This window comes from Vitis riparia, chromosome 12 (genome assembly GCF_004353265.1).
Source record: "Vitis riparia cultivar Riparia Gloire de Montpellier isolate 1030 chromosome 12, EGFV_Vit.rip_1.0, whole genome shotgun sequence".
Taxonomy (NCBI): Eukaryota; Viridiplantae; Streptophyta; class Magnoliopsida; order Vitales; family Vitaceae; genus Vitis; species Vitis riparia.
In genome coordinates, this window is record NC_048442.1 from 8,631,298 (window position 1) to 8,657,048 (window position 25,751).

Genomic DNA, 25,751 nt, shown 5'->3' on the forward strand with positions numbered 1-25,751 from the left:
TTCTGGTGGTCATATCTTTCCTTCAAATTACTCCATAGAGTAAAAGGGTCCTTTACCGTAAGATACTCATTTTTTAAACCTTCATGGAGGTGATGGCGAAGGAAAATCAATGCTTTTGCGCGATCCTGCAGGGATGCTTGATTTCCTTGTTTGATCGTAGCTCCAAGGTTCATTGCATCAAGATGTAATTCAGCATCAAGGATCCAAGATAGATAGTTCTTTCCCGAAATGTCAAGTGCCACAAATTCGAGTTTTGTGATATTCGACATTGTCAAATAACTTCATATATATGACAAAACAATATTATTAAAATCAGTTATAATAACTTGATAGCATTGGTATAATTTTGATTATAAACAAAATCAAATAATTTGTTTATAACTTTTAACAATATGTAACAAAACAAATCAACAATAATATAATTATGTAAAATTTTATTCTATATAAATAACTTCAAGTTTAAGATACGAGAATTACCTTCAGAGCAATTCATGCTGATAACGTGTTGTAAAACAAGAACAAATATAATGCAAATCAAAGTAGTAGAGATAAATATATCTTTCTTTGATATATAATATGGAAGAAGGAATCAAGGAAGAGAATTGAGAAAGTGAAAGAAAGAGAGAGAGAGAGAGAGAGAATGAAAGGAAGAATTTTCTTTCTTTTCTCGGGATGCTTTTACATGGAGGGGTAAGAAGCCTTTTATAGGCTTCATAATATAAACTCCCATTACTCATCTTAAAGATGAGTAAATGGAGTTCATAATGGCCATCAATGTGGTCATTCATTACTTTTCATTTACAACAGTCAAATAAAATTTAATGTAGCTTAATAATGAATGTACACTCACAAAATTCCTATTTCATATTGAAACACGCAAGATATTATTGTTGAATATGATAAATTATATTATACATATATTAATTTCTTCAACGAAACAAATTCAAAATGTTTATTATTATTTTTTCTATCATTTCTTAGATTTTTTCCAACATTTTCATGAGTGTTGATCAATTTTCGTCTTACTAATATTTTGTGTCAAAATATCCATCGATATTTCACGATATATCCCGATATATTCATGATAAAATCACCGTCAAAACCGATATTTTCATCCTCGGTTAAGACTTTGACTTAGAGCCAATCATCATCCTCCTCATGCCCAACCTTTAAGTAGTTCAAAAAGTTGGATCTTCCTTTTTCAAAGAAGAATCCTCTCTAGATTTTGTTAGGGCATGGATTATGCAAACTGAAAAATACTTTGATGTTATGAATTGTTCAAAACTCAAAAATTAGCCTTTGCTGATTTCATGTTAAAGAGTAGGACAATGTGGAAGATAGTAAAGAGACTTCATACTAAACAAAGTCTTATAACTTGGAATAAACTTAAAAGAACTACATTTGACAACAATTTCTTTCCTTAGTGTCAAACAATGGAAAGAGATGGAATCCTATAAATAACTCAAGAAGACGTGATAGTGGTTTGCTAATGTAGAGCCCCCATTATGTCCTTAGTAACACAAATCACATTTGTTCATACATATTGTGTTAGATCTCTAGTTTAGTGACATTATTTTGCTGGTTATTTTTCATATTTTTAGTCAATTTTGAAGTCCATATATACATCATGAGAGAAGTTGGAAAAAAATGGATGCAAATGGATCCTAATTCAAAACAAAATTTCCTTGACTTATTCAAAAGAAACAGAAATTCAAAACAACATATAAGACAACCAGGCTACCCCTCGAAGTGTCCACCAGTACGCGAAATTAAAGGGATCCACTTCCAGAATTATCTAGCATTTCTTGGGTTGTATCATCTCTCCTTTCCTTCCAAGGGCACCCTTGTCCTCAAGGGTGAGGTCTGGAAACCGGTTCTTCAATAGCTTTCTTTCTTCCCATTTAGCTTCCATAGGAGATAATCCTTGCCAATGGATCAAAACTTTTTCTCTTTTTTTCCTTACTCTCCTATCTAGAATTGCCTGTGGTATTGGAAACTTTGCCATTTTCTTCCATATTCGCATCAGGTAGAGTAGCTTGAATCGCTTTGCCTTCCCCAATATGCTTCTTAAGAAGGGATACATGGAACACTAGATGAACCCAAGCATGAGTCGGTAAATTAAACCTATAATCAACCCTGCCCACTTTCTGCACTATCTAAAATGGGTCATAATACCTTGCCTACAGCTTGAAATTTCTTCTTGTAGAGATGGACAATTGTCTATAAGGTTGCAACTTAAAATGCACCCATTCCCCAACATTGAATTCCCTTTCCTTGTGCTTTGAATCATACACCTACTTCATTCTAGCTTGGCTCTGAATATTTTCTTTCACTTCCTTAAGGACTTGATCACGTAATTAACTCTTATTCCACTGCAATTACACTTGGAAGTACCCGGAATGTAAGATATAAAGACTTGGTGGGCTTATTCCATAAACCACCTCAAAGGCGGTTTTTTTCAGAGTGGAGTGCCAGCTGGTATTGTAGCAATATTCAGCCCAAGGAAGCCATTTCACCCATTCCTTTGGTCTTGAACTCATAAAACACCTTAGATACATCTCCAAGGTTTGGTTCACCACTTTAGTTTACCCATCTGTTTGGGGATGATAGCTATATCTGAAGTTGAAAGTTGTCCCTTGAAGATTGAACAGTTCTTTCCAGAAGGCACTAGTGAATGTTGTGTCTCTATTGCAAACAATGGATTATGGTACTCCATGCAATCTAAAAATGCTATCAAAAAATATTATAGCAACTCCAATAGTAGTATAAGGACGAGAAATGGTAATGTGCATATTTTGATAGTCTATTTACCACTACAAAAACAATAGTTTTAGCATTGGATAAAGTAGACTATCAATAAAATCCATGGATATATCTTCCCAAACTTGTGCTAGTACAAAGAGAGGTTAAAACTCCCGGTAGGAGAGATTTGTTTTGTTTTATGCCTCTAACAAATGTCATAGCTGCAAATAAATTTTTTTATCTGATTTCTCATTCTTAGCTAGTAGAAATTGACCTCAATCCTTTGCAAAGTCTTCACATACCCTTCCTTCATGAGTGCTCTCGTTCTTTTGTCAGATATATCTGCCCTTTATAGAAAATTACCCCGTTCTGAAAACTCCATGGATCGATCGCTTCATCATCATAAATTCATTAACTTAGTGCTTTAAGTGAAGAATTTGATTCTATCTCTTCTTTGATAGTATCAATCCAATATGGAATGGGCTGAGTAAATGCATTCAAGTTCCCCTGAATTTCTTCCTCACCTTGTCTTCGTGATAATGCATCAGCTACCATATTCTCATGCCCTTTCCTATATTCAACCACAAAATCAAATCCCATCAGTTTATAGAGCCATCGTTGTTGCGCCGTTGTGGTAATCCTTTGAGACCGTAAGTGTTAAAGGCTTTGATAGTCAGTTCGCACTACAAATTGTCTTCTGAGCAAGTACGGTCTCCACTTTTGAACTGCTAAAACCAATGCTAGGATTTATTTTTCATAAGTTGACTAATAAAAATGTTTTCCTTGAAGAGCACAACTAAAAAAAGCAATGGGTCTTTCCTGCAAAAGAACTGCACCTATGCTAAAACTAGAAGCATCACATTCAACCACAAAGATTCTATTCAAATTTGGTAAAACCAATACCGATGTGTGAGTCATAGCTAATTTGAGCTTTTGGAAGGCTTCCTCTACTTGCCCACTCCATTCAAAGGAATCTTTCTTTAACATGTTGGTGAGAGGCGCTGCAATCCTCCCATAATTTGGGATGAATTTCCTGTAATATCCAGTTGGTTCTAAAAAATCTCGCACTGCCTTCGAAGTATGTGGTTTAAGCCAACTCAGCATAACTTCAATCTTGGATGGATCCACATCCACTCCTTACTTTGAGATTGACATGACCTAAGTATTTGATCTTTGTTTGACCAGATTCTCATTTTTCTAACTTCACATGCAACTGATGATTTTTTTAGCATAGAAAAGACAATTTTCAAGTGTTCTAAGAGCTCAACTCAACTTTTGGTATAAACTAAAATATCATCAAAGAACACCAGGATGAACTTTCTCAAAAAAAAAAATTAAATACCACAATCATGAGAGATTGGAATGTGGAGGGTACATTGGTGAGACCAAATGGCATTACTAGAAATTCATAATGGCCTTGATGAGTTCTAAGGGCAATCTTTTCCACATCCAATGGATACATCCTCACTTGATGATACCCTGAGTGTAGATCTACATAGGAAAAATATTGTGCATCAGCTAGCTCATCAATTACTGGAATGGGAAATTTGTCTTTGATGGTGATTTTGTTCAAAGCACAATAATCGATACACATGCGCCAAGAGCCATCATTTTTCTTAACCAAGAGCACCAGAGTTGAGTAGTGACTGTTGCTAGGTCGAATAATTCCAATGGAAAGCATCTCTAGCACCAATTTTTCTATCTCTATCTTTTGGAAATATGGGTATCTATAAGGTCTTACAAAAACAGGACCATAACCCAGCTATAAAGGAATTTGATGGTCTTGGTCACGCCTTGGAGGAAGCTCTTTTGGCTTAGCAACTATATCATAATATTGATTAATGAGTATTTGCACTTGGGGAGGTATAGGTAAGCAAGGTACCTCAGAATTTGTAATTGGGATCAATTGCAGAAGAACTCCTTACTTTTAGGTGGCCTTCTCCAACTCTTAGGACTGAATAACTTTACTATCTAAACTAGAGAGCCCTTGGAGGGCGATTGTCACACCATCCAAATTGAAAGTCATGTGCAACTTTGAAAAGTCCCATTGAATGGGGCCTAATGTTATCAACCATTGAGTCCCTCACACCACGTCGAAACCATCCAGAGGCAGAACCAAGAATTTTACAACAATGGTAACCTTTTGCAGCTTGAGTTGTACATTGGAACACCTCCCTAGATTCACTAACTTTTCACCTGATGCAACCATGACTTCCATCTTTCTATCCTGTTTCAGATTCAACCCAACACATTCAGCTAACACACTAATGAAGTTGTGTGTGCTCCCCGAATCTATTAAGACCTCCATGGGCTGGAACAAGAAGCTTCCAGCCATTGTCGTTGTGTTTGGAGCCTTTAATCCAGCAGTTGCATGCAACGAAATTTCGGGTTTCACATCTTCTTGTTGAACTTCACTCACGATCTTCATATCTTCATCATTTTCACTATCTTCGCAAGTTGCTTCTATCATAAACAAACGCTTGCACACATGTCCAAGACCAAATTTGTCATTGCAGCGGAAGCACAATCCTTTCCTTCTCCTTTCCTTCAATTCTTCAATAGTCGTTCTCTTGATTGGAGTCGTTGGTGAGGGGCTTGGTAGGAGGTCCCACTGACATTGCATTGAGCCCATATCGATCTCAAGGCTGTGGACTATAGTTTATGGTCCAGATTCCTTGCCTCAAACAATCTTGCAAGTCCAATTGAGGATAGCGAAGTTGGCATGTTAGCTTGCTCATCAATTCGAATGTTAGTTTGTAAGCCACTGATAAAGCAACTAACTTGGGTTGCTTGCGGAAGTGAACCCACCTTGGCTAACAATCTCTCAAATTTATTTTGGTATTCCAAAACTATACCTGTTTGTTGAAGTTTGGTTAGCTCCCCAAAATAATCAACAAATTGGTTTGGACTAAACTTGGAATAAAGCCCTTTTTTGAATTCATCCCATGAGATATAAATAGCTTCTTGTTTGAGAACTTGAAACCATGGCTGGGCATCTCCTTCCAAATGGAATGAAGCCAAGGAGACTCGGTTAGAGTGCCAAATGCCATGGATTTGGAATATTGATCTGCACGACACACCCAGCTCGTTGGAACTTCCTTCCCATCGTACCTTGGAAAATCCAGCTTTATTATTTTTGGAAGGAGTGCTCTTAATGAGCTCGCTGATGGTGCCTTGCCAGAGTTGATGTGTCGCACTGCCGCACGAGGTGTTTGCAACTTCATGAGAGATGACATTAAATTGCTAGCACATATCTTTTAAGAAATCTTCATATGTTGCTTCAAAATCTAAAACAATTTGGCTGCAAAAGAGAGAGGCCCAACCTTAAGGACACAAAGGGTATAGGTACCTAAAACAACTTGATTGTCTTATAGCTAGGTTGGCAATTTTTCTTCAAATAATGTTAGTCTAAATTTATGTATTTCCATGAGACTTATTACTTTCAGAGCCAAATTGCAAAGGAGCATTGGAGCATCAAGTAAGGTATGTGGTTAGGATATTAAAGGTAGGTTAATGGTAGTGTGTATAATATCAAATTACATTAAGCTTAACTTGCTCATTTTTGGTTTGTTCCAGCGGGATCTGCCATTGATATTTTATTTCACCAAATTAATCAGGGCACTAAAAGTCATACAATTTCTTGATAGCAACTCAAGAAGCCACAGTGAAAAGTTCTCCTTCATGACTCCTATAAACTGGATATAAGGTGCATTTGGCCACTGCATGGACCACTTCATTACATGATTGATGAGCAAAACAAAACCCACAACTTCAACCAAAGTTCATACAAAAACATTCAATCCTAAATGTATGAAAATATAAAGAACTGACTTAAGAGACAACCCCCTATACATACTTGTATACTAAACACACATACATGGTAAGAAACCAGAGAATTTATCAGAGTTGTGTGAAACAGTAAAAATCACACTAAAGCAGAAAAGAAACACTATTCTTCACCTGCCCTCTCCAATAATCTCATGGAGTTCAGTTTTATTGACACTTAATGGAGAAGAGTCTCTATCAACTTCCATGCTGATACTTGGTGAATTCAAATCGCTATTTTCACTCATAAAGCTGGATACATCATTGAACTTCCAATCTGTTAAGTATCCGGGCTTTGTTGTAACTCTGGACACTTCAATATCTCCTGAAAGCATTGCCACCACACGGGACATTGGTGGGCGTAGTGTCGGTGATGTCTGAGTGCACAGAAGACCGACTCCTATCATTCTTCGTGCTTCTTCTTCACTGAATTCTGATAATCTTGAGTCTACTAGTTCAATTTGACGGTTGGTTTCATGTAGCTGCCAAGCCTATGAATAAGGAAAAGAACTATTTCTTAGATCCTATTAAATTTGAAAAGGGACTAAATTCAAATGATCTCTGAACCAAAATGGAAAGATCCAATTTCCACAATCTGTCTAGAAATGACCTTAACATGTCCAAGAGATCTAATGAAGCCTAATTTTCTTTATAAATTATCAGGGAATCAGAACATGTATGCTTAAGTATGGTAGAGCCCCTAATCACTATGAGTACCATAACGATTACTGGTATGAAGACATTTCATAAGATAAAACAGAGTCCAAGGGGTAAAAATATCATACCCATTCAAGAAGATAAGTCTTTTCTTCTTCCAAGCTTGTATCAGAATTTGGCCTTCCACTGACAATCTCTAGAGCTACAACACCAAAACCAAACACATCGGCCTTTTCTGTGAGGTGACCACGCATGGCATACTCCGGTGCAAGATACCCACTACATCAGTAGCATAAAATCTCAGTTTTAAAACTTTGATGATACCTGAAAAAAAAAATCCAAAAAAAAAAAAAAACAGAACAAAAAAGGGACTAAGGGCCTTGACTCTCAAGGATCTTACATTGTGCCTGCAACACGGGTGCTTATGTGAGTCTTCGTGTCATCATACAGTTTGGCCAAACCAAAATCTGAAATCTTAGGGTTGAGATAATAGTCAAGCAGAATATTGCTGGCCTTCACATCTCTGTGTACAATGCGAAGTCGCGATTCCTCATGAAGATAGGCTAGACCCCTGGCTACACCCAAGCATATATCATAACGGGTTGGCCAAACAAGGTCCAAATTTCCCTCTCCTGTTCATGAATAACAAGCATAACTGTATTCATTTTGTTTTCTTAAGAAAATGTCACGATTGCTAGAGCTGCTAAGGTGCTAACTCTTACCAAATAGTGCTTGATCAAGGCTCTTGTTTTCAAGATACTCATAGACAAGTGATCGGTTTACTCCTTCAATGCAGCACCCATACAATTTCACAAGGTTACGATGTTGCACAGCTGATATGGTTGCAATCTCTGTTACAAACTGATTCTTTCCTTGGTGTGATGATACAGATAGTTGCTTTACAGCAACAACTCTTCCATCAGAAAGTGTCCCCTAACGAATTGGATATAAAATTATTACCAGAAAAAAAAAAAAAAGGAATGATTGAGAAAAATCCCATGTTTGTAATCATACTCATAATCATAAAAAAATATATAAGCTCGATAGGATAATGACCTACCTTATAGACAGGTCCAAATCCACCCTCTCCAAGCTTATTAGAAGGACTGAAGTCTCCAGTGGCATTTTTTAGTTCAGCATAACTGAAAGTGTATGGCCTAGCATCCATACCTAGGAGCTCTGCAAATTCCAAACAAAGCACAATCAATTGTGAATCTGTTCACTGATTTCTTACCTAATCAACAACATGTCTTTGCAAATGCAAAATTATCTTTGACAACTGGATGTTGATCTGCAAGAACTTGTATATTCTTTGGCAAGATGTTTGGATGCCTCTTTTTAACATGCATCAGAATACACGTTATTGCAAAATATTTTAATTCTAGAACTGGTCTTTAGCTTAAATGTAGTTCAATAGGAGATAAATAGATAGAAGTAACTAATGTCCCTCTCTAATTGTCAAAAAACAAGTGGGTTCTTTGAACAGCCTTTTATCTCCGACTTTTGGTAAAAAAAAAAAAAACATGTTCCACAAAGACAGCAGTGGTTTACACCTCTGTTTTATATCTAAAACAATAATTAGAAAAAGAAAAAAAAAAACATAGGTACACACTAGATGTTAAATGTCCTAAGCAAGCATCTATACACCAACACCAGTGAAAACATGAAAAAGCACTTGCAAATAACGGGCATCTATACACCAACACCAGGGAAAACAAGAAAAAGTACTTGCAAATAATGTCAAAGTGGGCTCTGAAACCCAATTCAGAAGTCAGAGCACTAACAATATGAACACAACATAACCTTTTGCATTACCTTCGTCTTGGTTTTCATATGGCTTTTTTCTTCTTAGAACGAAATAATAAACAGAGAAAACAGCTAGAAAGCACACAAGTCCAAGGGCAACAGCAATTCCCACTATCAAACCAGTCCAATTCTTCTTCCCATTTGGAGCAGTGTTAGGCACAGTAGGCTCAAAATCTGTGTAAATTTAGCAATCACTCAGTATCAGTATGAAAGTGGATCAACATTTTAGTTACTGATTTGCATCAAATAGTTTCTAATTGCATTACTTGGGGTAGCACTGATTGCTGAAATAGAAGGTCCATACGTCCCTTGAGCAGGTACACAGCAAGTCCCTTTTCCAGCCCAAAAGAGATGGATTTCAATGTAATTTCCAATACTTGAGCCGTGAATTCTTTCTTAACAGCTTGGAAAGAGACCCCTCCTGCCTCCTTTCTTATGTCAAAATCTTTTAAAACCAAATCTCCCTAGAATAAACAAATTAAAACTTAGATAAAAAAAGAGGAAACATATTGGACAATGTCTTCTTAGGAATTTGGGAATAGAAGAATTCATCTAAGTTTCATTCACTATGCCAGAACCTGAGATTATATCATGAAGGAATCAGGATATTGATGGTTGAGGCAACATATTTTGTATGAGAAAGAAGCCGGAATTTTCATTCTATAATTGTTAAGAAAACTTTTGGGAGTTATTCTCAATATTCTGGTACTTTAAGTACCTATTGAATCAATAAATCACCAAAAAAAAAAAATAAATAAAAATATATTGCAATTTCAAGATCTGTCGAAATTTTTCAAAATAATTACAACTTGATTCAAAGTAATGATGAATTATAACCTACTACTAGGAAATAAACACAATGTTGGTTACTCTGAAGCTTGAGTTTAACAAAGAACAGTCAAAACACAGTTTCTTGCACAAGTCCTTGTTTCAATACTAACCTGGATATAAATATCGAAGACACGCCTTCCAAGACTCTTCCAAGAATTTGAATTAACAATTGCTGTCTCGGCAAATTGGAGGGTCAAATTATAGTTTCCATTCTCAAGGCCTAAACCATAGTATCTTAGCGATCCAGCAGAGATCCTTGCTGTTTGGAACAGCTCTGAGTCTAAAGTATTTGTGAATTGAGATGAAGACGTGCTTGTGGACTGAGGATTGTTGCTTCCAGAAAACAATCCAACATTGCTAACTGCCCACCTGTTTGTGTCAGTCACATAGTATGTAGCTGGACCAAGAGTTTCATTGTCCCTCTCAAACACAATCTGATCAGAAGAAGTAATCTGAGGACCACCACACTTGATTGCAAAGTTGTAATCTGTACACCAATATAAAAAGCAGCATTTATCAAAATTAAAGAAGTGAATTGATTTTTTCAATTGAAAAGTTAAACTCATCTCTATCTTTTTGTTTTCAAATGGTTATACTCAAGAATATTTACGATTAAAGAAATAATTCATACTTGAAGGATGCATAAAGTCATTTTTCAATGCTCAAAACTGACATGAATCAGCAGCAAACCTTCATATCTGTTTGAGTGGTAATTCCAAAAAAAATTCTGACATTTGATATATACTTCATAATATCATTTTACAATTCTCTCATCCCAATTCACCCCTCAAATTGATGACCTGTGAATTTTCCACCCAAGGAGAAACTTGTGCTATGATATCTATTACAAGGCTCTCCCTGGACCTAACTAATCAAATGTCTTGACCCACAAGAAACAAACCTCATTAGTTTCCCTTTCTTGAGTCTTTGAACAAATGTGTCCTGGAGAAAGAATAAAACCTAAAGCAAGAACACCAATCACTAGCATGACTTGCCTGTCTAGATTAAAATGGGCACTCAAGTAAAGAAACGATTTTCCTATTCTTAACTCATACAAGTTTATAGAAATGAGAGATACAGTTTACAATATTGACTGTATTCTTTTTGGTGACACTGATACTATAGTATATTTCTCTCCTTTTCATGCCATAATACCTAATAATATGTTCCACCACTGAAATCATGAAAAAGGGAATGGTTCTGCATTGAACTTACAAATTCCGGAACCTCTATTGCAAGGAAAATTTTGTTGAAGGCAGTTCAATCCTGAAGGAAGAACACTGTAAACACAAGAAGAAGAACATACTTAGTTAAGCCAGAAATGTAATGAAATTATTGGAGCACCATACATTCACTATTTTAGAATATTCTGCAATTTTCAGACATTAAGCATTGAGAGAAAACATTTGCATATTTTTAATGAATAAGCATATCTTCATGGGTTAAAATATGGAATTGAAAAAAATCACCTGCTGTTTGAACTGTCTAGTGTGAAGTTGTTGGCGACCAAATTACTGCATATTCAACCCCATAGAGAATCATAAAGTACAATGTTAGTTTCAATATCAATTGATACAGAACATAGCTCATGCTACAAAATGCAAGTTTCATATGATCATTGAAGAAGCAATGAAATATGCCAAACCTGAAAGCTGGTTGGTTAAAATATTACAGGCTTTACAGCATTGCAATTTGAATATCAAACTAGAAACTTTTGAGCTACAAAATTTTGGAAAAAAAATTAAAATAAAATAAAAATTAGGAAGAATAGGATTTTCAAACATACAGTTGTAAATTCTCTTCATCAACCCAAGAAGGAAAGCTCCCTGATAGTCCATTGTATGACAAGTCACTGCAGGCATAACATAATGGGAATGTTAAGTATGTAGTCCACCAACTGATAGCCAAAATTGTGGTCAGTCTTAAATTTAGATATTGGAAAATGTTAATTTAGTCAGTGGAACTATATAAGATTGGTCAAATTGAGCTTAAAGAAGTGATTTTTTCACACTACAATAATCTCAATCCAGAATCCTCATGTATGTTTCTCCATTTTTTTTCATATGCATAAAATATTTAAATGAAAACAATGGTACTGTACTATTCTTCTGGGCTTGGTCTTTGATCTGTTGCCCACATCGTGACCCCTGATAACCATCTGTATGCACCATAATTCTTTCAAACTAGCAAAAATGACACCTAAACCTATATAATGCTACGTTACATACAGAACAAGATATGAACGCTCATACTTTTGAGAGGGGGAAAAACCAAATCAAACAAAAGGATAGACCTCAGGACTAAAATTCTGTCCTAGGGGAACTTGAGGAAAAGAAATTTTCTAATAGATTTGTAACTGATGAAAAAGTAGGTACTACCTTCTTATTGGAAGAAGTAGCTTTAAATTTTTCACCTTCATTGTTTAATTTCAAAGACATAAAATAAGATACCACATATAATTGAAGCAGAGTTTTTTTTTTTTTTTTTCTTCTCCAAACTTGCTTCCACATCACAATACAAACAATATATATCAGCAGCTTGTAGGATCCTGATTCTTATTTTTGTATTATCACATATCAGCAGCTAGACTAGTTCTTAGTGCACATCGGAATTTATAACCCTTTCTTCCATATGTAAACTTCTATTTTAGGAGAAGTACTAAATGATTTTTGGGGCCTACAATATATAGATCTTCATTGTCTCACATAAAATATTTTAGAAATGAAACTTGCCATTCACCAGAATTCATAGCCCTAGTCCCTAGACTTAGCATAATAGTGAAATAAGGAATGAAGATATTTGCTAGATACATCGATTTGGAATACATTTTAATGATTACGAACATAAATATGTTGAATTTACTTACATTCTGAGAAGAGATGTACTTTTCAGTGAAGGTAGAGTACCAGTTAACTGATTATTTCCAAGGAACCTGATAAAAAAGACAACAATACATGCTTCACAATGCAAAGGAATATCTCTCGGATGCATATGAAAGAACTAAGGAGGCAGGAACCATTACAAGCGAGAGAGTTGACTCAAATTGAAGAGTGATTCTGGAAGTTGTCCACTTAGATTGTTGAAACTCAAATCCCTGCAAAAATAATCCAAAGGCTATAACATAAATAAAAGACGGAGTATCTGACAATGAAAAAATAAATATAGATAAGAAAAATGATCTTCATGTGGCTAAAACTAATCAAATCTACCCCAAACCCATCAGCTCAGCTGAATCAAACCATGAAAAATGGGCTTAGGTTGATGGCTAACTTTTTTTTAATGCAATCGCAAACATGCTGAGCTCCACTTAGACCCCAGATAAACCTACTTGGCAAGTATTTACCCATTTAGAATTTACCAAAATTAACTTTGTATTAAAGATGGATTGTTGGGTTGGTTCCAGGTGACTATAAAATGAGTTGTGCTCCAGAAAGTTGGATGTTTTGGAGCCAATCCAAAATTTAACCTGACATGTTGTTCATGCACAAAAGCAACAACCATAATCGTGAATAACTTACAGCTGAGTCAAACTTCCATATTCTCCAATATTTGATGGAATGGAATCAGAGATATTATTATTCCTTAGTACTCTGCAAACAACAACCATCTTGTTATATTGAAATCCCATATCAGAAGGTTAAGAGCAAAAGGAAAAAATAAAATCCAACTGTTTTATAAGCTAGAAGCATGTTGCCTTACAAGATGCTTAGCAACTTCATATCCTTTATAAATTCCAGTGAAGAAGAGCTTGCATTAGATATATCACTTACCATCCTGGATTTTATATAGCACGAGAAAAGGTTAATCATACAGATCTGCTACATATGAATGGAAATAACTGACAGACTCTACACTTACAAATCGGTCAAAGAGGTTAAATTGGAAAATGATGAGGGGATGGCACCTTCAAAAGAGTTCCCCTGAAGCCTCCTACAGAAACAGTTTGAAGAAGCAGATTATAAATATGTGGAAGTACTCTATAAAGCTGAATATCATGGTAAATATGAAAGGTTCACATCCCTTAAAAGATGTACATTTACTTTGAGTTTATAGCATAAAGTAAATTCAGACATGTAATCTAAGCATAAGTGAAGGAAAATAATGATTAAAAAACTGATAACGTTGTCTTACAAAGCAGTGAGCTTTGACCAATTCCCAATGAAATCAGGTATGTTTCCTGTGAGTTCATTATCTGATGCCCACCTGAGAGCCCCAAAAATTCTTTTAGAAAATTATATGAAGAGACCTTTTCTCATCAAGATATAGTACAACAATCCCAAAATGTGCAGACAGAAGGCCAAGAAAACTCTTACACTGTAGTCAGGCTCTGTAGATTAGCAAATGTTGAAGGAATCTCACCACTTACCCCAGAGCTATCAAAGTAACTGTTGAGGTAAAGAGCATTCATTAATTTAAACAATATCGAATTTCTTTTCCTTAATACCAGCAAAAACTTTTCTTCAAAGATGATCAGTCAAGTTAATGAAACATGATCAGTGTGCCCTAGAAACAACTCAAATTTTGTACCCATGCATGTGTAGACAAATCTACCAATAAAAACCAAGGAACTTTAGCTTTTTCTGTGAAGCATATCTCAATTTTTGTTTGTACTCCTCTTTTAGAATTATACTACTTTTAGCCTTTGTGTTGTACTAAGTGATCAACAAACCAATAATACACCTTCAAAATCTCCCATATGATAGAACCAAGGATCTTTTGCTTTTTCTGTGAAGCATATCTCAATATTTGTTTGTACTCCTCTTTTAGAATTATACTACTTTTAGCCTTTGTGTTGTACTAAGTGATCAACAAACCAATAATACACCTTCAAAATCTCCCATATGATAGAAAGAGATCTATTCATCAGTTGCATCTGAATCAATCTAAACCTATAATAATAAACCACTCAAATTAGGTGGAAATGATGGAAATAGTTACCCATCCTCTACCTGACCTATATCAGAAGGAACTTCTATTAGTTCAAACTGGTGCAATTGTTTCCCAAACTTCTTACCAAATTATGGTGTGAACCGAGCATTTATTAACTTTTAAAATCTCAAAACAGGTGCAAGCACTTCAGCAGTTATAGCTAACAAAATGTGGCCTACAATTTTTCCCTTCCTAGCTTTTGGTGAAGAGCTGTATATGGAAAAACAGAGAGCAAAAAGAAAAGGAAGTTCCAGACCGGGATCATTGAAAGACCAAATTTATTAGTGCCAAAACCACCAGGTTCAATTGACTTGATAATCATGCGTATGGAAAAACCTAAAACGAAACAAAGTATGTCTCATAGAAGAAGAATGCTTCATCCCTTTCCCAAATTTTGAAAACATTACCATAGTGAACCATTGGATTGGTTAAACAATAATAACATATCCTGGACATTTGTGTAAGCTACACTACTAAGATCCTATTAAGCTGTCACCCTATCTATAGCAGCTGTTTTATTTTTCTATATCATAGGTTGTCATCTATGTGCTTATTAGTTCGAACCATGTCCATTTTGTTATCCTTCCCTTCACCTCATAGCCCTTTCAATTCAAACTGAACATGTCTCTACTACTATTGTTCTTCAGGTCTATATTTCACACAAACAACCATCTCAACCAACTTTATCTGATCTTCTCCCCAGTAGGTAGTTGGTGCTACCCATCTGACTGAATATGATCAATTTATCATACATCCTTTTATCACAAATTTGGTGGTAGGTCTGAAAAAATTGCATTAGACCAAAAAAGAGAAATATCTCCTGTTCAACTATAGCCTATAAATCCATAGGCAAATTCCTATCTTTATCATCCTTCCTTGCATCTAAGATATATTTTGAATACCAATCTTCATTATTACCTCATTTCCACTCCTTACCACAAAAACGGTATTCCTCATACCTTGTTTTGATCTTGCTTGTCTGAAAGCCTATATATAGTTCTATATCCCTAGGACCCCTATCCCCCATGCCCCCAAGACAAGCATGTGCATTACTACATTATGACTAAAAATCCCCTGCTAACCCTACCAAATATCATATGCTGGTATTATGCTGTTGATCATGACAATATATTAGTTTGATGCTAAATTACAGTTGTCACAAAGGGTTATCTTCTTTGGCTAGAAACAATAGCACCGGAAACTCTCAAGAACCATTTCCAAAATGTGAGACCAAATAACTAATGTAACCTAACAAGATTTTCAGCATGTATGATAGACACATGATAAAAAATCAAAATTATATTAGAACTTACAATTGCTCTAACTTCACCAAATTCCCAATCTCAGAAGGCAGAGAACCAGAGAAGTTGTTTGTCCCAAAAGCTCTGCAAATTCAACAAATAAATAGCTTCAAGTTAACTCCGATTGGTAATATTTTAAAGATTATCTTCATATAGGTTCATATCATCAGCAAAAAGTACATGAACATGGTTTTTGTAACTTGACAAAGCAACACCTTGTTCTGACATGGTGGCACCAAGCCAATCAACATGTGAAATAGAAAGAAAAAAAAAAGTGGGGGGGCATGTAAAAGAGTTGGTAAGACTAGCATCTTCCTAAAACGAAAGTTATATGGTGTTGAACAGGGAAATTTGGATTGAAGAATAGTACCTGAGGATTACTAAAGAAACCTAGTATCTATACAAAGTAAGAGGATGGAAAACTTACAATGAACGTAAATCAGTCAGCTGTCCAAGTTCCTTAGGAAGCTCCCCTGATAGTGCATTAATTCCCACGCTCCTAACAAAATGAAATTAAACACCAAAAAACACACCAATAAATTTCAGTGTACTAGGAAATTTCAAATAAAAAATTCTAGTGATGGACTTACATGTACTGCATGCTTGTTAGATTGCCAATGGATGCAGACAGGGGACCTGTCAAATAATTTTGACGCAAATCCCTGATAAAAAAATTGGAGAAAAGTAGTGTTACAAATAACACAGAATGCAATTGGCACCCTAGTAAAACATTTCAATGGGTTGATTTCTGCATTAATAATATCGAAGAAAATGAAGAGATAAAAATGCACAACCATAACTACAAGCAACGAATAAGTGAAATATGAAGTCATACAGATTGGTGAGGAAAGTCAAATTCCATAGCTCATCTGGGATTACACCAACGACGTCCAATGCATAAACTTTCCTGTAAAAGAATCATTAAATCAAGTCTTTTAGGATATAGTAAAAGCTTAAGAAGCTCTAGAAGATGAAAAAGACCCAGACATGGAATATAGATTTGAAGTGTTGGTTTAAGAGAACCAACTTGGATGCAGTGGTCTAAGCATCAGATTGAGCCTCAATGTCACTTGGGCAATGACCACTCAAACCAAATATCAAGCAGAAGGATTGCATTTATAGGAAATATACCGACAATGTTCAAAATCAAACTGAGTAATATTCAACAATCCAAGCACAAAAACATGTACATACAGTTGAGTGATATGGCAAGTAGAGGCATTGTCGTAGGAACAATCACATTTGATTCCAGGATTATAGTCAGAGCTATCAATGCTGGTTGAGTCAATGGCAGCGCCGGTGCATGGTTCCCCACTTGTGTTCCATTGGTTCGATGCTGAGATTCCCCATTGTTGAAATATAGAATTCAAAACTCTCACTGCAATCAAAATTCAAAAGCTAAGTACAAATTTGGGGTTTTGATCTTTCTCATGTAAAAATCAATTGGTGCGGGTAGGAAGCCATCAAACCGTTCCCAACATGAGACTCCAATGACTCACCATGACCCTGTTGCACACCATTTTACTTCAAAATCAATTATTTATAAGTGTGGATGCACCCAAGGATGAAAATGTCGGTAATTACGGATATATCGGTATTTCGATTTTACGGATATATCGGATATATCGGAGATATATTCGGATATATCGGAGATATATCGGTAGACCTAAAATTGACCAAAATTTATAAAAATATAAAATAAAACTTTTAGAAATGAAATTAAAGTATAATAGATATTTTTAAGTTATTTTATTAAATAAATTAATGTATATATATAATATTGTACGTGTCAATAAAAAATATAAATTTGATAAGTATATATTGATTATTAAATTATATTAAATATTATTTCATCATTATATTGTGATATTTGATTATAATATATTTCGATGGATATTTTAACACAAAAAATCTATAAACCTAAAATTGATCAAAACTTATAAAAATATAAAATAAAACTTTTAGAAATGAAGTTAAAAACATAATAGACATTTTAAAGTTATTTTTTTCAAATAAATTGATATATATATATATATATGTTAATAAAAAATATAAATTTGATAAGTGTATATTGATTATTTAATTATATAAAATATTATTTGATGATAATATTGTGATTATAATATGTTTAATTTTAAAATCTATTTAATATTAAAATTATGATATATTATAAAATAAATGATGATTAATATATAAATTTTTAATATATTAATAATATTAAAAACACCATGAATAAAATTATGATATTTTTTACTAATCAATTAAATGAAAAATTTTCATTTAATTATAAAATAGTTATAATTAATTTATTATTTAAAGTGTTTTTTTAATATTTTATTTATATCCTAAGTTTTGATATATATTTATATAGTGCATAATATTTATCAAAGGGCACGTTTGCCCTAGTGGAAGTGGAGCTGCATTTGAAACCTTTTGTTGGGGGTTCGAATCCCCCCAACAGCAGCAGGATAAAAAAGGCTCAATTTTGAGCCTGCGTTGACCAAGGGTTGACCGACGATATATCCTTAGCATATGTCGTGTCGGCACCCACCGACACACCGATATTTCGCCGAAATATCGCCTAGTTTCGGCGATATTTTCTTCCTTGGATGCACCAACCTTTTATATCATTTCACATCACATCATGTAAGTTTATCCAAAAAGCCATCATTTATTAGAGGTAGATATAAACCCGGCTTGGTCAATTTTGGAACAAAAAAATCAATAAAATCAATATAAATTAGCCATTATTTTAATGGAAAACCGAATCAAACCGAATCTTTTAAGGTTTGTCTGATTAGATATTTTTTATTAGTTTTTGGCTTAACAACAAAACTCATGTTGGGATTTAGGCCCAATTAAATTTTAAAACGGATTTATTTTATTTTGAGTTTGTCTATTTATTTAGGTTTAGTTAATCAAATTGACGTAATCGATTTTGCATTTCATCAAACCAAACTAAACATTTTCACAATCTAAAAACAAACCAATTTGATCAATATTAATTTATTTTTGATCTAGTTTGAATATTTGACTAACACTCCTATAGTTTGTCACCTAAAAAATTACATAAATATACACGTCAAGCTGTCAAGTTGAATATATATATATAATTAATTTGATTAAGTCCGTCCTAATTCGAGTTATTAAACAATCTAACGGCTAACAGCATAACAGTATAACAGCTCCTAGAATGCTTATCATTAATCAAGTTTTGAGATTTTTAATCAAAAGCTATGAGAGAGAGGTGAGACCACAGGAGAAAAAACTAAGAGAGAGAGGTGTAAGACTGACAGAAGGGCACCTTCAGACGGATCAGTGGTAGCATTGGCTTCAGTGGTTTGAGCAGCAGCTATATGAAAAAGCCCAATCACATAGACACCACACAAGGCAACAAAGACGCAGCTGACTGAATGAGCTACGGGTACCAACTTCATGATCGACCAATGGCAACCGATAACCGAGAAGGAAAGAGAAAAAGAGAGGCACAATCAGACACAGAAGCTGAAAGCCTGATGAAGCTCTCTTATTATAATAATATCTCTGCAACTTTTCAATTATAGACATCTCCCGCAGACAAGGTCCACCCCGCAGACTTTTACACGGACTGATTCAGTGTCAATTCTCTTGGACTGATTCTTTCTTTTGTTTAAGACTCAGACATAGTTAGGGGGTGGTGGGGTCCATCCCCATTATAAAGACGGCAAACAACCATTCTTTTCTCATTCTTGAGAAACCAAACAATCAATTTTTTGTCGTTTCTTCTCTCCAAATTCACTTGCTGCTACCACCGCCCAAGCCCCTATTCACGCCAATAAAATGTTGTTATCTTTCTTTCAATTAAAAACCGCCTAAGTTCCCACCAGTGGATGTCATCTTCGGCCTTTAAAATTGCCTATAGGCTCTCAAGGATCATTTTACATTAAAAAAAAAGGGGTTATTTGGACAGGTGACTCAAAATAAAGATAAAATTGTAAAAGTAACATCACCAGTTAATTGTTTTGAGAGATTATCTAATTTGAACATTTTTACCCTTATTTATTTTCCTTCAAAAACACATAAGATCCCCACCAAAGACATAATATCCCTCCAAAAGCATAAAACTTTAGTTTTAGCTCTTTCATCGTTACTACATCTCTCTCACCAACACTATAAGTACATCTCTATACACCATCTCTATAACCCACCAATAAAACTGAGTGAAAAGAAGCAAAAAAGAGTAGAGAAACAGAGAAGAGTAAGATCCCCCACCAAAGACATGATATCTCTTCAAAAGCAAAATATTTTAGTTTTACCTTTGTCATCAGTACTACATATCTCTCACTAACATTGTGAGTATGTCCCTATACACCATTACTGCAACCCACAATCAAAATTGAGGTAATAGAAGCAAAGTAGATTTAAAAAAAACATATGGTGAGGTCGAATGAAGGTATGTAAACCCATTTGGGAAAAAAAAAAATTACCTTAGTTTTGCTATTCTCAACATTATTTGGTTGTAGGATAAAAAAATGAAATTTTTAGAGTAAACATGAGTGAAATTTTTTGTTAAAAAGATTTGTATGAAAAGAGTAAAGTTTGTATTTAACATGTAAAAACTCGACATAACTAGTGTTAAGTTCTTTATATATAAAACTTGAAGATAGTTGAGTACAGTTCAACATGTTAATTGACAACTTTGCAGGATTGAGTTACTTATCCAAATAACTACTATTTTAATATTGTTTTTTTGTATCAATAATTCAATTTATTTATTTATTTATTTTTGTAACAGTGATTGATGAAGTAGGAATAATGCTTTTAAATGAAGGAGATTGGGTGCAAAATGGAAACATGTACTACTTTGAAGGTTGCTAAGGTAAAGGTGTTGAACTTAAGAAGAGTACAACATATGAATAATTATTTAAGATTGTTGTCACATTTTGAAAGCAGACCCAACAGAGCACAATCTTTCGATGAAGTATGTATTTGATGGCAATATACCATCCACTCCTATATAGCTAAGAGATGATGGAGATGTAAAAATTTTCATTTGTTTAAATTGTACTAATGGTAAGTCGTCAGTTTCATTATGTATCACAATAGAGAAAAGAAGTAGCAATCATGGGTATGAATCAATCATGAACACTGATTTTGGCTCTCAAACTTTATCTGGGGTTGAGAAAGAAATCAATATGGACCCAATATTCATAAATAGTAGTGAATCTTTGAGTGGTTTTGATGATGAAAATAGAACAAAGTTAAGCTATGATCCACTTAATTGTTTTGATTCTCATAACTTGAATATGAACGAGAATGATGAAAATGGTGGAATGAATGTCAACCCGAACAAGGATAGCCAAGTAATGCAAATTGATGTAATGGAAAAGGCAGTAATGGAATATGAAAGTCATGCAAAAGAAAGCATAGAGGAACCATTTATAGTTGGTTATAGTGAAACTGGTGATGACTACATGGAAGAGCACAAAATATACTCCAACAAGAAAGAATTGCAGAAAAGGTTGTGCATGATTGCTTTGAAAAGAAAGTTTCAGTTCAAAACATTAAAATCTTCGACCAAGTTATTATATGTTGGATGTGACGATAAAGAATGCAAGTAGCGACTTCGTGCAATCAAATTGGAAAATTTTGATCTATTTCGAATAAGGAAATATCATTCAACACACACTTGTTGTTGATTGGTGAAAGCATAAGAGAAATATCACAAGGGGTTGGTCGTCAATATCGACCAAAAGACATAATAGTCAATATTCGAAACAAGTACGGTGTGGGGATAATCTATGATAAGGCATGGAAAGCTAGAGAATTTGCAAACAATCATACATACCCTTTATGTTTCAGAATTGATGATTCTGAAAATGATCCTTCTTGGGAATGGTTCCTAAAAAAATTGCATGGAGCAATTGGCCATGTTGATGATCTCGTGGTGATTTTAGATCATCACAACAACATTGAAAAAGTTGTGCCAAAAGTTTTTCCTCATAAAGCCATGATGTATGTACTTATCACATGAAGCAAAACCTCAAAACAAAGTTTAAAAATGTCGAAATCCATAAGTTGTTACATAATGCTGCTTATACATACCGCTTGTCAGAATTCAATGTTATATTTGGGCAACTACAAATGATTTCTCCAAGAGCGGCAACATATATAATAGATGCAAATGTTGAGCGATGGGCACATTCACATTCTACCAAAAAAAGATATAACATTATGACCATAGGGATTGCTGAAAGTTTGAATGTTGTGTTAAAAGATGCAAGAGATCTTCCTATTTTGCAGTTAAAGTGTTTTTCAAGACCTAAGCTTCATAGAATCTCTTTGTAAGGTTGTTGATGCACTAGGTTTTTCATGCATTACATTCTTTATTTATGCATCAAAATCATCTAAGAGTTATTTTGTTTTAAATCTTTTAAAATTTGATGATTTCATATTTTCAACTAAAACCTTATGTTAAATGATATGCGAACTTGTTTAAAAGGTTTTAAGTTGAAAAGGATGGTTGTTGAGCCAAAAACAATTCAACTAGTTGAACCGGATTGAGAACCAGTCGACCTGTTTAGCTCAACCAGTTGAGGGGTGCAAAAACTCTTCTCTTTCTTCTAGAATGCTTGTTCAACTGGTTAAGGTTGAACCTCAACCGGTCAAGGGGCGGTCGAGGTCCAACGATCACCTTATAAACATTAAATGCTAACTGCTAGTGAATCAGTCGAACCGGAACTCGACTAAATGAACCCCCAACGACTAGTTTAACATTTTTTTTCCTCTATAAAAAGACTTTAATCTTCATTTTTTCAAGATTTTAACCTTCCTAAACATTTCTTGAATATATTTGAGTCTTGGGAGAGTGTTTTTTAATGCACCATTGTTCTAAAACTTGCATATCATTAGTATACCATTCAATCCTAGTTTTCTTGTATCATTTGAGCCTAAATTTTTGTACTAAGATTTTGTGATATTATTTCTTATCTTCATTTGTGAATCTTTGAGAGGAAAAATCTAAGTATGAGATATCACTTAGGGATTCTCAAGTGTGGGGTATTACTTGAAGGGTTATTCAAGAGTAAAGTATCCCTTGAAGATTGTAAAGAGTGCTAGAAGCCAAAAGTCCAAGAGGGTGGATTGGAATCATAATCCAATTGTATTGCTTAAAGGCTTGGTTTGGAAGCCTTGAATTAGTGGAAGCTTAGGATTGAAGCTAGAGGAAAGTGGACGTAGGTCAGGTTGAGCCGAACCACTATAAAAATTTTGTGTTTGCATTTTCTCTTCCCTACTCTTTTACTTTATATGTAATTGTCTTTATATTGTCTTTATATTGTTTCATTATATATTTGCATATAATTGTCTTTTACTTTCACATAATTTAAATTTTCAAAAAGAGACCATCATCTTATTCATTCTCCCTCTAGGGTGATTACCATAGATTGGATTAACCCAATTTTTCTAATAAATATAATTTAACTTAAAGTCAACTTAAGTCATTAAGTAATAAGTATTAAATTTTACTAAACACCCCTTAAGAATGGGTTTAGATGGTTACATCGTGGATACAGTATGGTTTTACGTTGTTATTCACATTTTTCTAATTAATTACATCAATTCCATTTATATAAATATCTTGACCCTAGCCTCATTTTCTTCCAACTATCACACTGCAATTCCTCTTTCTTTAGCAATTTTGCTACCATTTTTGTCTTACAATCACGTATATATTAACTCATTTTCTTTTCTGGGATAACCATATGTTCAAGTTCAAATCCTCTCATTTGTGAAGTTTTATTAACTTTGACTTTGATCAGTCAAATCGGAAAATCACCAAATTTTGATGAAAATCCAAAATTATGGAACCCATAGAAAAATTGATTGAAAGGGTTTGGTGGATATTTCTCCACCATTTGATAGTATTGGCAATGGTTGACACACAAAATTCCTTTAAAATTTTCATAATATTTCGAGAAATTTTCATCCTTAATTTTGACTATCCTTTAACATACTTAATAAATGATTAATTTGAATCTCACACATATGAGCTCAACATGAAGAAATTATATTTACAATCAACGTATTATATCATTGTTGTACTTGATATAATATGAATACATTTATAATGTTGAGGGATCAAGTGTATATATTAAAATTGTAACAAAATAAGTTTGGGTGTAGATTGAGATATGATTTTTATTATTTGCTCTTAAATTTTGAGGTTACACTCTTATGTATTTATAACACATACATACATTCATAGCTCCCAAATTGCAAATGCACTCGTGTGATTGCATGAAACATTTGTTTATATGAATGACTTTCAAAATATGAAATATATATGAATGACCTTCAAAAGTGAAATGTGATAACTTGGATGTGTTGATTGGGCTATTTTAGTCTATCTTGTGTGGGTGGAAGATGTTGGAAATGAGTTGAATGCCATAGTGACTTGACCCAATAAATTAAAAAAAAAAAAGGGAAGCAAGAGTTTTATAATTACTCATAAATTGTCACTATATATATAGAAATATAAAGAGGACATCAACAGAGTATTTATTTTTTTAACTTTTTACTAAATGCAATTTGCTTTTGAACTTTAAGTAGTTTATTTTTCTACTTTTTCTTAACTTATTACTTATTTCTTTTTTTTTTTTTTATTGAATGAAAAAAAGTAAAATATTTGGCTTTTTTCTCAATGCTAAAAGTGAACTACCATAACCACGATCAACTTGTTAATTTTTTATTTTTTATTTTTTTTACTTCTTAATACTTAATAGAAATACAATATTAAAAAACAAACAACTTAATAGTCAATACTATCAAACATTGTTTAGTCTTAAATTTTATTTAGAGAAATTTAAAAAAAAAAAACAAAAAACAAAACAAAACAAGCAAACAAACAATCACCACCAAAGTCTTTCTTTGAAAAATTACAAATCATAATTTTTCTTTTGAAAAAGTCATCCCCTAGAAAATAGTAGGGAAAATATTACAATATTTTCTTTAATATTTTCCTTCATGGTTTTTTTTTCCATCATATTTTCCATGTCATCCAAACTAAAGAAAATAATTTTCCTTTCCTTATCATTTTCCGGGAACCAAACATAGCCTTAGAGTTTTTGGGTTTTTTTCCACAATAACAAAGGTTAAGACTCTTATATTAAGAAAAAATTATAATGATTTTCATAATTATAGTTTCATTCATGATTTAAGATAGAAAATTTGCCAATAAAATAATCAAATTAGGGTTTTTTTCCACAATAACAAAGGTTAAGACTCCTCCTATTGCTTTCACTCTAGCCAGCTATGCCAATGAGTTAAAAAATAACGAGAAAATTGTGTTTTCAATCCATATAGGGTTCATAATTAAGATAAGATCCTCCAACCACCCATAATTGATGATAAGGATATGGGATAGTAATTGACAAAAATACCCACTTGACTCATTTTTGTCTTTATTCTACTACTTGTCACTATTCTTTTTTTATTTAACTATTTTTGGATTTTTCATTATTTTTTTAAACTCTTTTATAAATAATTGAAAATTTAACATTATTTTTATTTTAAAATTATAAATAAACAAAAATTATATTAATGATTCAAAGACTATTTTGGAAAATACTTTCTAAAAAAATATTAATTTAAATAAATAAAAATTATCTTTTACATTTATTT

General features: G+C 33.6%; 1 pseudogene; it reads right to left on the reverse strand.

The window, feature by feature from the left end:
• Window positions 1-6,358: 6,358 nt before the first annotated feature.
• LOC117927278 lies at window positions 6,359-19,503 on the reverse strand (annotated as a pseudogene).
• Between the last annotated feature and the right edge of the window lie 6,248 nt (window positions 19,504-25,751).